Here is a 15,480-nt window from a genome sequence, read left to right on the forward strand (position 1 = left end):
GACTTATTTCTATACCACTATTCCCTACTACTAAAAGGTTTCTTTCGGGCCCTGAAAGGGGACTGATTTTGGATGCTCAGGGGCGAGCCACACACTCAACTGGCCTTCGGGCCAAGAGAATTATGCTCTGGTGCAGAGTAAAGTCCAGCTCTAGGGGCAGAGTAATGGACATGGGTGCACTCTGTGAGTGCCCCCAAAAGAAAGGTATCATTTCTCAAGAGCTCTAGGTGCAGAGCAAAGATTTTGACTTGGGGGGCTAGGGCATATTGTCCATAAAACGGATTTTGAGCGTAGCCATAAATCTATTTTTGGGTGAGGTAGCCATGTCGTCTTGATGGTAGTTCCTTCAAAGGTAGCTTCCTAGGTATATTTGACTACAGTGATATATCCCAGAGAATCTACCAAAGGTATTCAGAATTCTAACTCCTGGAGCGAATATCACTTAAAATTTTACGAAGGGATATCGCGTAATATCAGAGGACGTATTCTTGACACGTCTCATGGCTATCTACACCCCCAATACAGTAGTGCTTTCACTACGAGGGGAAAGAGAGGCAAGAATAGGGTGAGTCGCCCCCGTCCGTACAAAGATCCGGGCAATCTTTAGCAAGCAAGCATGCTACATGTCGTGCAGCCAACAAATCGTGTTCACTCGGGAATAGTTACAGATGGTTTCAAACTATTTGAACCTAGATATATGTCTACTGTAGGCTCTAGAGCCTTTAAATATGAGGCCCCGAGACTATACAATAAGCTCCTAGGAGATATCTGAAGGATTGAAGATATTAAGGCTTTCAAGAGGAAACTGAAGACTTTCTGACTCTGGGAGGGCTACGATAGTGAGGATTTAACAGTAAGCGAGCAATACGCGAGATGAAACGTTAGTGCTGTTTTGGTATGCGATCTCAAAGTCGTGCGTTTGCTTTCGTACGCTATCTCATCTGATTGTAGCGATCTCATTTCACTTCACGGCAAAACAAGAACCATTAGATTTTCTAAAAAAAAATATACACCGGGAATAATTACCCAAGAAATAATAATCATTGATGTTAGCGTGCGCAGCTCAACATTGCCGCTTGCCAGTACATACGAAGCTTGAGAATTTAATTTTTTCACGAGCGAAGCTAGCGCACGCCGAAGCGAGAACCATTAGATTTTCTATTGCTTTTATTTTTATTACCTATTAAAAATATTGATTGCATGCCAAAGCAAAAGAATAATTCCTGAGGGGAACAGGCGTCTATGTACCGTTGGCTGTTATGTACCACCGGCTTCTATGTACCATCCCTGGCTGCTATGTACCATGCATGGCTGCTATGTACCATGCATGGCTGCTGTGTACCTCAAATAGGATTAACACATAAGTACCTTATGTAAATTGTAATATTAAACTTTAAAAAGTTAATATAAACCATTACAAAGTTATACCCAGAACGGTGGAGGACTCTGAACCTACATAACTACCTAACAACAGAAAAAAAAACAACAAGCTAGCTGAGCCAGCATCTAGTTTGTTGATGGCTGGAGGTGAACAGTTACTGAACTCTATGCCAGATAGAGTAGACAGAGACACAAGGTTCGAAGCCCCCACCATGGCTCCTTTGAGACTAGTGGATCTGCTCAGCATTTACTTCCTAACTCTAGTGGACCTGCACTCTTATTCATCCTTTTTATACCACCATGGCATCAGCAGTTTCCTTTTGCTCCGGATGTGGATTGTGTTTTCGCCCTAGACAGGAAACCCTTATCTGTGACGGATGCAACAAGTGGCGCCACAAATTATCTGGTACAGAAATATTACAATCTGAGTACCGGAATATAAACAGACGATTGAAAGCTGGTCAAGTTTTCATGTGGTGTTGCCCAGACTGTCCTGACTCAGCATCAACACGAGCTTTCGTTAAAAAGTCAGCTTTGGAATGCCCATTTGCATCATCTGGGGAAATAGTAAAGAAATCACTCTCAAGCTGTGAAAATTCAGATGTTCCCTTACCAAATATAAACACTCTAGTCAGATGCACCAATCTCGCCAGAGAAGGACAACGTCCAAAACACCCTGAAGATACCAGTTTTGAATTAAACAGAGATCATGTTCCCCAGGACTTTCTTAAAGTGGATCTATTTGAAAATGGGCAAAGGCATCTCATATTTGCAACGTCTATTCAGTTGCAACACACGTGGACAGCACTTTTAAACTTGTTCGTACCCCTTTTGTTCAACTTTTAAGTGTCCACAGTTTTATAAAGAAGGATGAAATTTTGAAACAGGTTCCTTTGTGCTTTGTCCTAATGTCAAGAAGAAAGAAAAATTACTATGTAGCTGTCCTAAGAAAAATCACTGAGTTAACACCATCAGTTTGTGAGGTTGTTGTGGATTTTGAGAAAGCACTATGGTCGGCAGTGCGAGTGTGCCTTCCCTAGGCTTTCATTCATGGCTGCTGGTTTCACTGGGCCCAAGCAGTGTACCGAAGAGTAAAAACACCAGGTCTACAAAATGCCTATATTAATCAACTCGCTGTAAGACAACTCATTCAGCAGTTAATGGCGCGGGCAAACTTACCTCTTATCACATCACTAGCCATCCACTTCCTGATCAACGATTAAAAGATCTCATTATTTATTATGATAAAATATGGAATAGGAATGAGATGCATCCTCCACATTCTTGGAGCCGTTACAAACGCCCTGTTCGAACTAACAACGATGTAGAAAGGTGGCACCATGCGATTAACAGAGTAGCAAAAACCAATTCAATTAACATGTAGTTCTTAATTAGTATTCTCCATGATGAAGCCAGTAGAATTCCCATCATTGTAAAACTAGATAAACAAAAGAAAATGCACAGATACCAAAGGAAGCATGCTGTCAAAAAGCAAATTGCTCTGAATGAAATATGAGAACAAATTCATATCAACATCAGACTTTCTAAACCGCTGTGCCGAACTGATGGATCATGTAGATGAATAAGAATGTATCAACAATATGCAGCTTGCTGAATTTTATTGCTTCACAACTTTTAATTATTGTATGTAATTTCAATATGTTTATGGTTTTGTGTTTTATATCCTTGTGTGTTCTTATTTCCTTACTTGGTATCTGGTCCATAGTAGCCTTGTTTGGTGCATACAAGCCAAAGTAGTGGTACATAAGCGCCAGTACATAGCAGCCTAACAATGGTACATATAAGCCAAACAAGTGGTACGTAGGAGCCGGTACATCGCAGCCGACGGTACATAGCAGCTAGCATTCTTCCTGAGATCAGGCCATAAATGAGATCGCATACCAGAACAGCACCCAAAATGTTGAATGCTCTCAAACAAACAAGATAAAACAACTTTGAAAGACCTGTAGAGAGTAGGGTTCCCCTGCTGTACCGGATTGGAAAACCAGCCGTAAAAGTAAGTAAAAGTAAGAAATGTGTAGGCTACAGGGAAAGGTTGCTTGCTTGCTTGTTAGATTACCCAGCCTTGTGCTGGACACAAGCTCTTGTGTTGGCAGCCCGTAGACCGGGAAGGGGGCGGGGAGAGCGCGTAAGGAATCCGGAGAAAACTAAATATAATTATTCAGATTAAAAGTAAAAATAAGTAATGTTACATATATCTAATTTAATCATTATATGAATAATTATACATTGTTCATAAAATTTTCAAAATATAGCTTTTTATTACATAAATAAGAGAAATTTTATATAAAATTGTTCATGATTTAAATGCATTAAGAAAAAAGTGAAGGGTACGTTTGAGACCTTCATCAACACTGTTACCTAGTGTGTTAGTCTATTTTTGCAAAGAGATTTTCGTAAATCTCTTGATAATCGCTAAAATTACTCCAACTTTTTAAGTTACAATCCTAGTTTGCAAAGCAAGTTACTATAAGCACAAGGGCTGCTGCTTCAACAGAGAAAACTAGCCCAATAAGGAAAGGAAATATACTACCAAAGAAGTAGTTAGTGAACAATTAAAGAATAATGTTTTAAGAACAGTAACATTAAGGAGAACTTTCACATATAAATTATAAAAAAAAACTTTAAAGAATGGAGTTAACAAAATAAGATAGAATAGTGTGCCCGAGTGCACCCTCAAGCAAGAGAACTCTACCCCAAGACAGTGGACGACTATGGTACAGAGGCTATGGCATTACCCAAGACCAGAAAACAATGGTTTGATCTTGGAGTGTCCTGCTAGGTGAGGGTAGAAGAGACACTCTAGCTATGGTAAGCAGCTCTTCTAGGAGAAGAACACTCTAAAATCAAACCATTGTTCTCTAGTCTTGGGTAGTGCCATAGCCAAAATTTTATATATCGCAGAGATATCTAAATTGTACCAGTAATGTTTCTTTACCGTTGCTTTTAGAATTGTTTTTTATAGATATTAAATTACATGTATTGCAATCTTTACTTATGTAATTACGATAAGTTCGCAACATTTCCAAAGTATGTATTGCAAATTTTCAATATTAGATCTACATTGACGAACATGTAACATAATAAAAATTTTGCCCTATAATGAGAAATTAGCAGATATTTCATTACTAGTACTACCCAATTATTAAAAAATCCATTTTATACAATATTTCGATGAACGTCTCTTCTTGTACATCGTTAAATTTTGATGCCGTTTTAATTTTGTTAACAATATACCATTCGCAAACTATGTTTATATTTTTTTTTACATCTGTTATAATGTATTCAACTGAATTTGAGGGAATATCTGGCTTTTAAATTTAATAATAGGAGGCTTTGTATATCAGCAGCCAGTTCCTCGCGCATTCATTTAAAAATGGACATCAACTAACCTAAACTTTCCCCCCTAACCTAACCTACAAGCTGTATCCTTACCTACTTTCCTACCTGGGGGGTCAATGGCCCCTTTCCAACCCCATTATATTGCTGTATTCTAAGTTAGACATTATGATACATACAGGTGGCCGCTATCATACATATACACAATTTACTTCTTTAGAGAAAGTGGCATTTTACAATTCATAATCCCATTTTGTTTACCAAAGTGGCTATCTTAACCTTTTCAAAGTCATTTAGCCATATTTCAGATAATGCTATTTCAAAATATTTCTCAATTATCCATTAGAATTATTACCAAAAGACTGAATATTTCCATAACCATGATTCATAACATCCTTCGTCTCCGTGGCCGGTGTGACGGTCTGAACCAAACCCCGGTCTCAATACTTCTTTATAATCTGCGCATGCGCAAACATTACCGTTTGCCAGTGCATACGAGGTTGATGTTTTATTTTCCCGTAATATTAGCGTGCGCAGCTCAACATTACCGCTTGCCAGTACATACGAGCTTGATGTTTTATTTTCAGGCGAGCGAAGCGAGCTAATGGCGGAAAAGAACCATTATACAATGTCAAGGAGAATTCTGAGACCGGGGGATCGTTCAGACCATCACACCGGTCTTTTCTGCTGATCTCTTCAATTCCAGATCATAATCTTTGCAACGTATTGATTCCCTATACTGTATGGCAATTTAGTTTGTTCGACTTGGGGAAATTTATACATATGGAAATACTGACACTCCTAGGTGTCCAAATATTATCGGGTAGTTGACAAGACTTTCGGAGCTCCCACAATTAATTTTGAGAAAGAAAGTTCTAATCCCGGATATGATGTCCTCTAAAAGAAACTCTGGACAGTGGAAGGGATAAGAGAATGTTGACAGCGAGGTTGGAGACAGTTGATAAAAAAGGAGAATGAAATAATTATAATAGAAATAGGATGAGAGAAATTTAGGGTCACTCAGGATGAGGACGGACGTGACGTCATTTAGTAATGGCGCCCGTTTGTTTAAGTTTCGAGTACCAAAAGCAGCCACGGACGAGTGTAACTGTGGAACGGCTCCCCAGTTATTCTCCACCTTTCCATATCGAAGTGTTAAATCTATATGGGGTGCAGATAGCTATGTGGCGTGTTAATACATGCGTCCCATGTTGATATACGATGTCTTAAAGGGAAACCTTTAGGATACTCGCACCAGAAGTTAGAATTCTGTGATAACCTGTGGTTTAATTCTCTTGGAATATCCACTGTAGTTAAATTTACCCAAGGAAGCTACTGAAGGAACCTTCCATCAGGACGTCATGGCTTGAGCCCAAAAAAACAATTATAATAGAAATAGGATGAGAGAAATTTAGGGTCAATCTGAGGACTGGCGAAGTTGGGCGACTTGACCAATATGAGACAAAGTAGTTCTTCCCAAGAAATCAATATATATAAAAAAAACCCTCTTAAAGAGGAAACAGTGCATTCTTTCATAATGAAGAGACCTATTATTAAGTATTATGTTTATTACTGCTAAATAATGCTGCTTGACTCCTTTTAACACATTAAAAAGCAGTTAGATTTCCAGCTGTAACTAATCGTTTAAAAGCATTCAACATATAGACATCAAGATAAGCAATTATAAACTATAGCCTTTAAAATCATACTACTTTGTATTTCAAGGAAAAAGTTTATGGAACTGGAGTTTTTATGGAGATATTCATCAATAGTTATAATAATAAATTCAATAAATGTAATAATAACTTTATATCAAACTGTGTGAGGATCTCGTCTAACATCGTCGAGAGAAGCTCTGGTCGCAGTCTCTCTGATAGAGGATAAACGATCTTAATCTACCATTATTGAGAGAAGAAATACTCTGAAGCTGAAAGCATTAATTTTGATAATTATGAATAAGAATATATATGAAATACTACCTATTTGATGCTTTTAAAATTATATTTATGAAAATAAAATCAGAATACATAATATTCTTGTTTCCTTCTCTGGTAGTTATAAATATAATTCTGACTAGTACTAAACTTTCCATTTTCAACTTCCCTTTGAGGTGCTTTATTTGACATTTTTGTGGAGTACAGATCCAGTTCTGCTCCTAATAACACTCGTTAGTGTCGTTACGCCATCTTCACATAACCTTAATATCAATAAGAATAAGCCTAGAAGCTTTGAGCCTATCTATAAAGTGATAGGGTGCCCGCAAACTTAATTTTTGGGCTCAAGCCATGTCGTCCTGATGGAAGGTTCCTTCAGTAGCTTCCTAGATATCTAACTACAATATACCCTAGGAAGCTACTGAAGGAACCTTCCATCGGGACGACATGGCTATCTCACCCAAAAATAGATTTTTCGCTTCGCTCAAAATCCGTTTTTGCGGAGTGAGCGATAAGAAACCAGGAACCCTTTAGCTGGTGAGAATGCAGAGGGCACTGAATGACATCAGCCTAAAATTCAAATAACCTGGGTCTAAATATAAGCATAGACGAAACAAACTATGACAAGAGCCCCAAATCCCCTATGACCACTCACCATAGGAATGGAACCCCTAGAATGGGTGGATAGCTTCCCATACCTAGGAGTTATCATCGACAAACGGATTACCTTCAAGGAGGAAATCAAGTATCTAAAAGAAAAATTAAATTCAAGACTGGCAGCCATGGGATGCACGTCCACACTAAAAGACGGAGCAAATGAACATATTCAAAAGAAGTACTATCTAGCCTGGACCAGAACTCTTGTGGACTACGCTGCTCCCACCCTAACAAACCTGACAGACCCAAAAAGCCACTACAGAAGTAATACAAAATGATGCCTCTTTATGCGTCGTTCCTTTATTTTTGCCTTGTTTGATGCAATTATTTAAGATGGTAATAGATTTGGTAGCAAATTCTAACAGAACCATTGTTCAAATACGACACAATCATTCTGTCTCACAAACAGTTTAAGACTCTTACGTTTGTCTCCTTTGACTGACTCTGTCCCCTTTGGGACATCTCTGTTGTAGCATTCCCAATTTTTCTCTCCTACATCTGGGCGTGGAGGCTACTTATCGTCGCGGTTGATTCTCATCAGTACCTGCCTTCAGGGACTATTTATTGACAAAAGCCGATTAATAAAGGACCATCGCTGACCTGAGAAACTACATGGGAAAAGTGGCAACGTTTGTGCTACGTTTCTTTACAGTACAACTGAATAAACATACAAAACTATAACAATTAAAAACAGAGTTTTTATAACACTAGCATTTTACATCTTAAGTAATTGTATTCATTATAACCATCAAATGACATCAGTTTCTCTTTATTTTCGAAATATGCCAACGTATGTTTTTATTAAGTACAGCTCGATCTTTGTAAATTTGACAGAGCATAGGTTAGGTTAGGTGGGGAACATTGGGTTTGGCGGTGTTCCCCAAGAAGCTACGTGGGTTCCCAAAGTAGTGAACACCACAGACAACGCCTCGAAACTTCCACACACTTCAGTATGACCTACCAGGTAAAAGAATTATGTGGCCTAAGAATATCACAAACTGAATTGTATGAGAGATGTCGAGGCACACACTATTGATGTAAACAGATTAAGAGGATGGCCGAACTATTGACAGTACATTAGGAGAGTCGAATACTTTTACCTCTTGAACGACTCTCTTATTTTCTTGCCACTTTTCCTCTCGAAGTGAAAAGCTATTTAGGGTGTAAATAGCTATGAGATGTGTCAAGTTACGTCCTTACGCTATATCCCTTGGAGAAATTTAAGGGATACTCGCTCCAGGAGTTAGAATTCTGGATACCTTTGGTAAATTCTATGGGATATATCACTGTAGTCACATATAACTTAGGATTCTTTAGGAAGCTACTAATGAAGGAACTTCCATCAGGACGACATGGCTCTTTCACCCAAAAATAGATTTTTCGCTTTGCTCAAAATCCGTTAAGAAACACTCCGTCCGGGTAATGTATAACGAATGAGCGAACGAAGTTTAAGAATATTACAAGCAGTGGACTATGCAAATGGTTTTTAGGGTAGATACTATAGGACTCGATCGCCCAAATAGTCGTACCCCTCAAAAGGTCTCAAAACTATACTTATTAACACATTGGGTGAAACTTTCATTGAAAGTGTCATCATGATGACTGGTAAGTTTTTGTGATAGGCAAAACTTCTATGTAAATAATCTTTAAAAAAATGCAGTTTGAAAATAATCGATGAGTGATTCCACTTTGTTATTATTTTTAAAATTGATTCAATAATATGGTTTGGCCAAACACGGGCTCTTTCTTTTTAAAAACCCAATAGTGCTTTCCTTCTCCGTATCACGTTGGGTTATGACACTGTCCGCTTCATTTGATTCAAGAACAATTTCACTGATATATATCGTTAGATTTTCTTATTTATAGATAAATGAGTAAGTGGAGATCTCCCACATCTTCACCTGGGTTAGTAGTATATCCATTTCATAATCCAGCGTGATGTACAGAGAAAGAGAGCTCTTGTGGGTTTTTAAGAAGAAAGAGCCTTTGTTTGGCTAACCCCTATTATTGAATCAATTTTGAAAATAATAAAGAGAAATCAAACATTTTCAAATTGCATTATTTAGAAGAATATATACATAGAAGTATTGTCTATGATGAAAACTTATGGGTCAATGTGGTGAGACATTCCATGGAAATATCAATGATTTTGGGGGCTAAGACCGCTGGTCATAGAGCCCCGTCCAGGCACACGGCCCAGTGTGACGGTCTGAACGATCCCCCGGTCTCAGAATTCTCCTTGACATTGTATAATGGTTATTTTCCGCCATTAGCTCGCTTCGCTCGCATGAAAATAAAACATCAAGCTCGTATGTACTGGCAAGCGGTAATGTTGAGCTGCGCACGCTAACATTACAGGAAAATAAAACATCACCTTTGTATGCACTGGCAAACGGTAATGTTCGCGCATGCGCAGATTATCAAGGAGAATTCTGAGACCTGGGGATCGTTCAGACCGTTACACCAGGCAATCTAGACAGACTGACCTATGAATGTGTTTAATAAAACATTTCTGAGTAGGTCTACTACCTTTTGAGACGTATAACTCTTAGGCAATCTCGTCCACAAGTGTCTACCAGAAAACCCCTCCTATAGTTCCCAACGCATGACATTCTTAAATTATCCAGTAAGTTAGTTATTTCATTATTACTCAAAACATAATATGAGTGGTGGACAGGATTCTCCTAAGTCTTACCATTTCAAACTTTCCCAAAAATTAGGGGGGAAAAAATCCTAATATATCGCTCACAAAATCCTAATTGAGAGAGTGCGAGTAGATTGCCTTACCTTGTGTAAGACACGGGCTCTTGCATCGGCAGCTCGTAAGAGTCCTAATTGAGCAAATCAGCCCAATGCATCTGAAATATAAAATTTTATGTGAATAATTGTTAAAAGATAAATGAAATAAATGTATATTGATAATTTTTCAGTGTTACAAATCGTTCCCAGTAATTAGCTCTAAAGAAGTTCTAGCTAGTAAGGCAAAATTATACTAATGAAGATAAGCTTTACACATGTAATATTTCCTCTTCCTAATAAACGTTTCTATCGTTTACGATAGGGCCTCGGTGGTACTAGCGTAGCCGAGATCCCGAATCAGGTTAGGTTAGCCTAACTCGTTTTAGTTTACTTTAGTAACGTTACTCCCAGTTTAACCTCTTGTATCGTTTTTATTAATTCGGTCGGATATAAATATCTCCTAGAATTACTCGTATAATTCAATATGCTTCTCTTTTCGAGAAATGAGGATAAACCCTTCCTTCCCCCTGAGTGCCGCCAGCCCAGGCGACAACCCTATCTTCTGTCATCGCCATCGAGTAGTGTACTCCGGCTTGACTCGGATAGCGTTTTCTGTTGATCTTCTTTGCCGGCAAGTATCCCGGCTTTGGAATAAGACAGTAACTCAAGGTATTCTTGTTGCCGATAATGCTACCGATAGGGGAATAGTCATTCCCCTGCCGGTTACATCGTTGTCGGCATAGGAAGTTCGGCTTCCCTAGTCCACAACCGAAAGTGGGTGGTATAATTGCCGCCACCTTTCTCCCTTGTGGACTAGAAGACATATCTTATACTGTATCCGGCAATGTCTCAGGCTAGGGAATCGTTATTCCTCTGCCGCCCAAGACGGCGCTGTTATAGGAAACCATGTTTCCTTGATTTACAGCCGAAAGTAGGAAGCATACCTGCCACCACCTTTCTCTGTAAAATAATATAAGACCCCTTCCCTTCCCCTTCTGTCCTCTAGTGACGGCCTAGCCGTCACGATTCCTGTGGCCGCTATTCTACAATCACCCCGCTTGCCGGGCTAACTGGGTTAAAGGCTGGGCTCCTACAAAGACGGTTAGGTTGCCGCTTCGACCAACTCCCTAATGGAAACTAAGCTCTGGGAAAGGTTGAGCCGGCCCTGACGGCTGCCGGTGGGAAACCCATTATACTTTTGAGTATTCTTCAGTCCTCTCTTGGACTGCCATCCACAAACCCTGTAACCGGCAGTACAGCCGGCAACAGAAATTGTGGCTGGATGGAAGCTAGAATCAATGTATTCCTCCCCAGACATAACTGAGCAGTATTGCATGGAATTTTAACTTTTAAAAATGTGTTCAAATAGTTCGTTTCAAAGATTCCGACTTTATTGACCAAATAATGGAAGCACAACTATATCTGTGTTCGTTGATATATATTTTGGGGTGAATGTAGTTTGTTGGGACAATTGCAATGTTTCTTATTACTTGTAAAATCTATTTTCTTTATTAAATATGATTGTGTTACTTTCCCAGGAGTGAAGCCGTTGGAAAGCTAACGCATGGAAGGCTAAGAATACAGCAGACTAAGGGCGGTCGCAGGGGGTTGTCAGACCCCCTCCTCCCGTAGGTAAGGACATGGCTCTTAGGTTAGGTTAGGTTTGGTTGTGTGGTATTTATATGTAGAGGTTTTGCACGCAAGGAGCCTGGGCCGTCAATGTGCAAAGACCCTGATGCTTTTATTTATCTATATATATTTATTTAGAAAAAGTAAAGTTCAATTTATTTTGTAGATATTTACTTGTGAAATTGCAATTGATACAAAGGTACCTGACATTATACCATAACCCTACATGGGATGTACATACACAAAGGTTTTTAAGAAGAAAGAGCCTGTGTTAGGCAAAACGTTATTTTAAAATCAATTATTGAAAATAATGATGAAATTATTCATCAATTATTTTCAAATTGTGTTATTTTGAGAATTACTTACATAGGAATATTGCTTCATGCTTGAAACTGGTTAGTCGAAGTTAGCGAGTGATTCCGAGAATAATGTTAAAGGTTTTCTTTACTCTTTTTCTGTATATACTTTAGTAGGGTAAGATTCTAGAGTGATCTTAATGACTACCTTAATACCTTCGAAATATAGTAAGGAAGTTACTACTTATCCTAGCCCACTTTACTTCGGAATGCGCAGAAGGAAGTACAATTGTAATGACACAAATCCTTCATTTAACTGAATGGTAATTCCTTTAGACTGATATTGGACTGAATAGGCGAATTGGTTTTCATCTCGTCATAATGTTAAGGTAGCCATACATAGTAAAGATTGTGTAAGATCTAATGTGTATAAGCAGAGGTGTAAGGTAAGCGTAAAAAAGGGAGTGTTGTGTCTGTGGGTCTGCAGTCGGGTCTTCATGATATAGTGCACAAGGTTAACGAAGGCGTAGTTGTGTGAGTTTACTTGCTTGCTTAGATTGTCCAGCCCTTTTGGCAGGACACGGGCTCTTGCGTTGGCAGCCCGTCTTGTGAGTTTAGGGCGTAGCTGTGCGAGGTGAGCTGAGAGCGCACTATTCGAGGCGACAACGAGAAGTAGCAAGGGGAAACGGTTTTGCTCCCCTTATAATAACGTGAAACTCTAATTTCTCCCTTTTTACTGATATTTCTGTATACATTGTTTTTTTTTCTTATCATTATTGTTAATTTAGTTTTCAAGTATAATGAATTCTTTTTTAATTGCCATTAATTCTTATCTTGTCTGGAGACATTAAGCGAAATCCAGGACTAGCACGTCTTAGATTTCGTCTGTGTTGTCTACTGTCTGCAGTAAGCCCTATTCGTGGTCTCCATGCAATGCATGATATATAATATTCTTTTGTGCTCATGAACTTTAGTTTCTTAGAAGATACACTCAATTGCTGTCCCTAGTGCCAGCGGAATGGCAAGAGTCCCAACAAAATCTCCTTCACCAAGAAAATAAAATCTCTTAAAAATAGACCTAATGAAGTTTACATATAAAATTAGTATTATTTTATGTATTTTTATATTGAAATATTGTTTTGAAAATATTACAAAATTTCATGTATACATTATTGAGTTTTAGCATAAAAATATCAGTTCTGTAAAATACTTGTTTGAAATTCAGTGGTGTCTTGAAAATGCAATGATACATAAGATTTTTAGCGAGGTAATTCTTGACAGGTAGAGCAGTCAACTGCCCTACCTCCAATAGACAAATCAATAATAATATAAATCTCTTCTTAGAAAGGGAAGGAGTTTGCTACGATCAAGGCCTAGTTTGACATCTGCATGGTGAATCATTAAAGTCGTAGTTATAGATGGGAAGCTAAAAGCTTTTCACAGTTAAACGTTGCCAAGGTTTATGAATCAACAATAATAAATAGAATAGAGTTGAATCTCAATAATGTTTCCCAATGACCAGTATCCCGGACCTAATGCCCGACTACACAGACTAAATTCAGTATCATTGGTATTTTTACATAAAACATTATTAGTTACACCTAGAAAATTGTTTTGTTTGGTCTCCATTTTATATGTGGAGATGTTATTAACATTCCTGATTAAATAAAATTTTGGATATTGTATAAAATGCTCATAAGGAAATACCGTGATAAAACAATATCATATTACTTGATGCAGTAAGCAAGACAACGTTTACTATATGAAACGAGACTATTTGTTGAGCTTTGCAGCTTAAAAACACAGGGATGAGAGTTACGGGAAGCTCACCCTAGACTAAAATTTGACTTACAAACTTGATATGGTTCAAAAAAGCTGTTTGTAAGTCGAGTGGTTCCTGTATACTGTACCGTTCACTACGCGTATCAAGAGCCGGTCGGAGAACTTCCTGACCTGGACACGAAACAACCAGTGGCCAACACAGGCTTGCTCTTAGTCATCACCACAATGGCCAGAGAACGTCCTGACCTGGACACGAAACAGCCAGTGGCCAACGCAGTCTTGCTCATAGTTGTCACCACAATGGCCAGGGAACGTCCTGACCCGGACATGAAGAAACCAGTGGCCAACGCAGTCTTGCTCTTAGTTTCACCTGCGATGAACGTTAATGATTTCCAACACGGGTGATAATGTGAGTTTTCTGGACAGAATTTTGATTCATCTGGGACCCATTTTGATTCTCATTGGTAACACTGACTGCAAGGATCTCCAGTCTGTAGCTATTAAGCTTGAGGAAGTCTCGACCTTATTCAAAAGTTGAGTTTGCCCGCGAGGAATGTTTTTACTTGATACTTTTATAGGAAGAGTTTAAAAGCTCTTTTACCTTACAAAACTTTTTAATGATTAAGTCTTATGTAATTAAATTCTAACCAGAAATCTAATAAACCAAGTTCCCATTTCCAACTTATATCTTCAGAAAATTAATCTCTATGTAAACATTCAATAATTCTCCCTATACATTTGGAATATTTCCTAAGAAACATTTACAAAATATAAAAATAAGAAAATATATGAAGTTATTTACCTTAAAAATCTTTTTTATGCTAGTTTTATATCCATATTTAGGCCTACATTTCCTGGTCCTGACACTCACAAGGGACATAGTTGGAGCCTTTTGACTTGCAGGATTCTGCTTTTCAAAATAGGCCTATTGAAAGGTCTGCAAGGCTAGAAATAGTTAACACACACATCCAGATTCCAAAGATCTTTCGCTCTGGACAGGGAGCCTCTCAGACCTGCGGTCTTAGCCCCCAAGGGTAGTTTTGCCTGACATAGCCGGTTGAGCAAGATGTACAAAGAGAGCGCTATTGTACAATCACTCGGCCCACAGATCATAGCTGCAAAAAATCAATTCCTTCTTATGAATCGTCATGGCAAGAAAGGGTTACAGTACCCTAAAAAACCAGGCTCGGAGCCTTTGTATAATGACAGACTTATAACACAACTTTACCTAAATTTCCCCACCTAATCTAACCTATAAGCCACGTCCTTACCAACTAACGGGGGCGACCCTCCTTAGACTGTCGTATTCTTAGCGATAGGGTTGAAAATAAGGGAGTTATAGGCCATGGCCATCATCATGAATACACCCAACGAAGCTCCTCATGGAACTGGAAAAAAAAGTTTTAGTGGTAGAGAAAAGTCTTATAGCAGCGAGTCCCACCGCGTTGAAAAGACTAATAGAGGAGACAGAAGGATTATAAGGCTTCAGGCCATTTCGGTGGACTGAGGATCAACATGCTCCGTCTCTAGGGTAAGGGGAGAGGGAGTTGCCATACCCAGGAGAGAGGTTGGTTCATGCGTGTGAATATCCATCTACATATTAGCCCTCATTTTTGACGGGTCGTGAACAGTAGTTAATGAAGAACTTTCTGATAAAATTCACCTTATTGTTTTCTTCAGTCAAGTGTGAGATTACCTGGTGC

The 15,480-nt window shown here is 38.7% G+C and overlaps 1 pseudogene; it reads left to right on the forward strand.

The window, feature by feature from the left end:
- The first annotated feature begins 1,680 nt into the window (after positions 1-1,680).
- Positions 1,681-2,603, forward strand: LOC137633913 (uncharacterized; annotated as a pseudogene).
- Positions 2,604-15,480: the final 12,877 nt, after the last annotated feature.

The sequence above is a fragment of the Palaemon carinicauda genome, chromosome 43 (genome assembly GCF_036898095.1).
Source record: "Palaemon carinicauda isolate YSFRI2023 chromosome 43, ASM3689809v2, whole genome shotgun sequence".
NCBI classification, from domain to species: domain Eukaryota; kingdom Metazoa; phylum Arthropoda; class Malacostraca; order Decapoda; family Palaemonidae; genus Palaemon; species Palaemon carinicauda.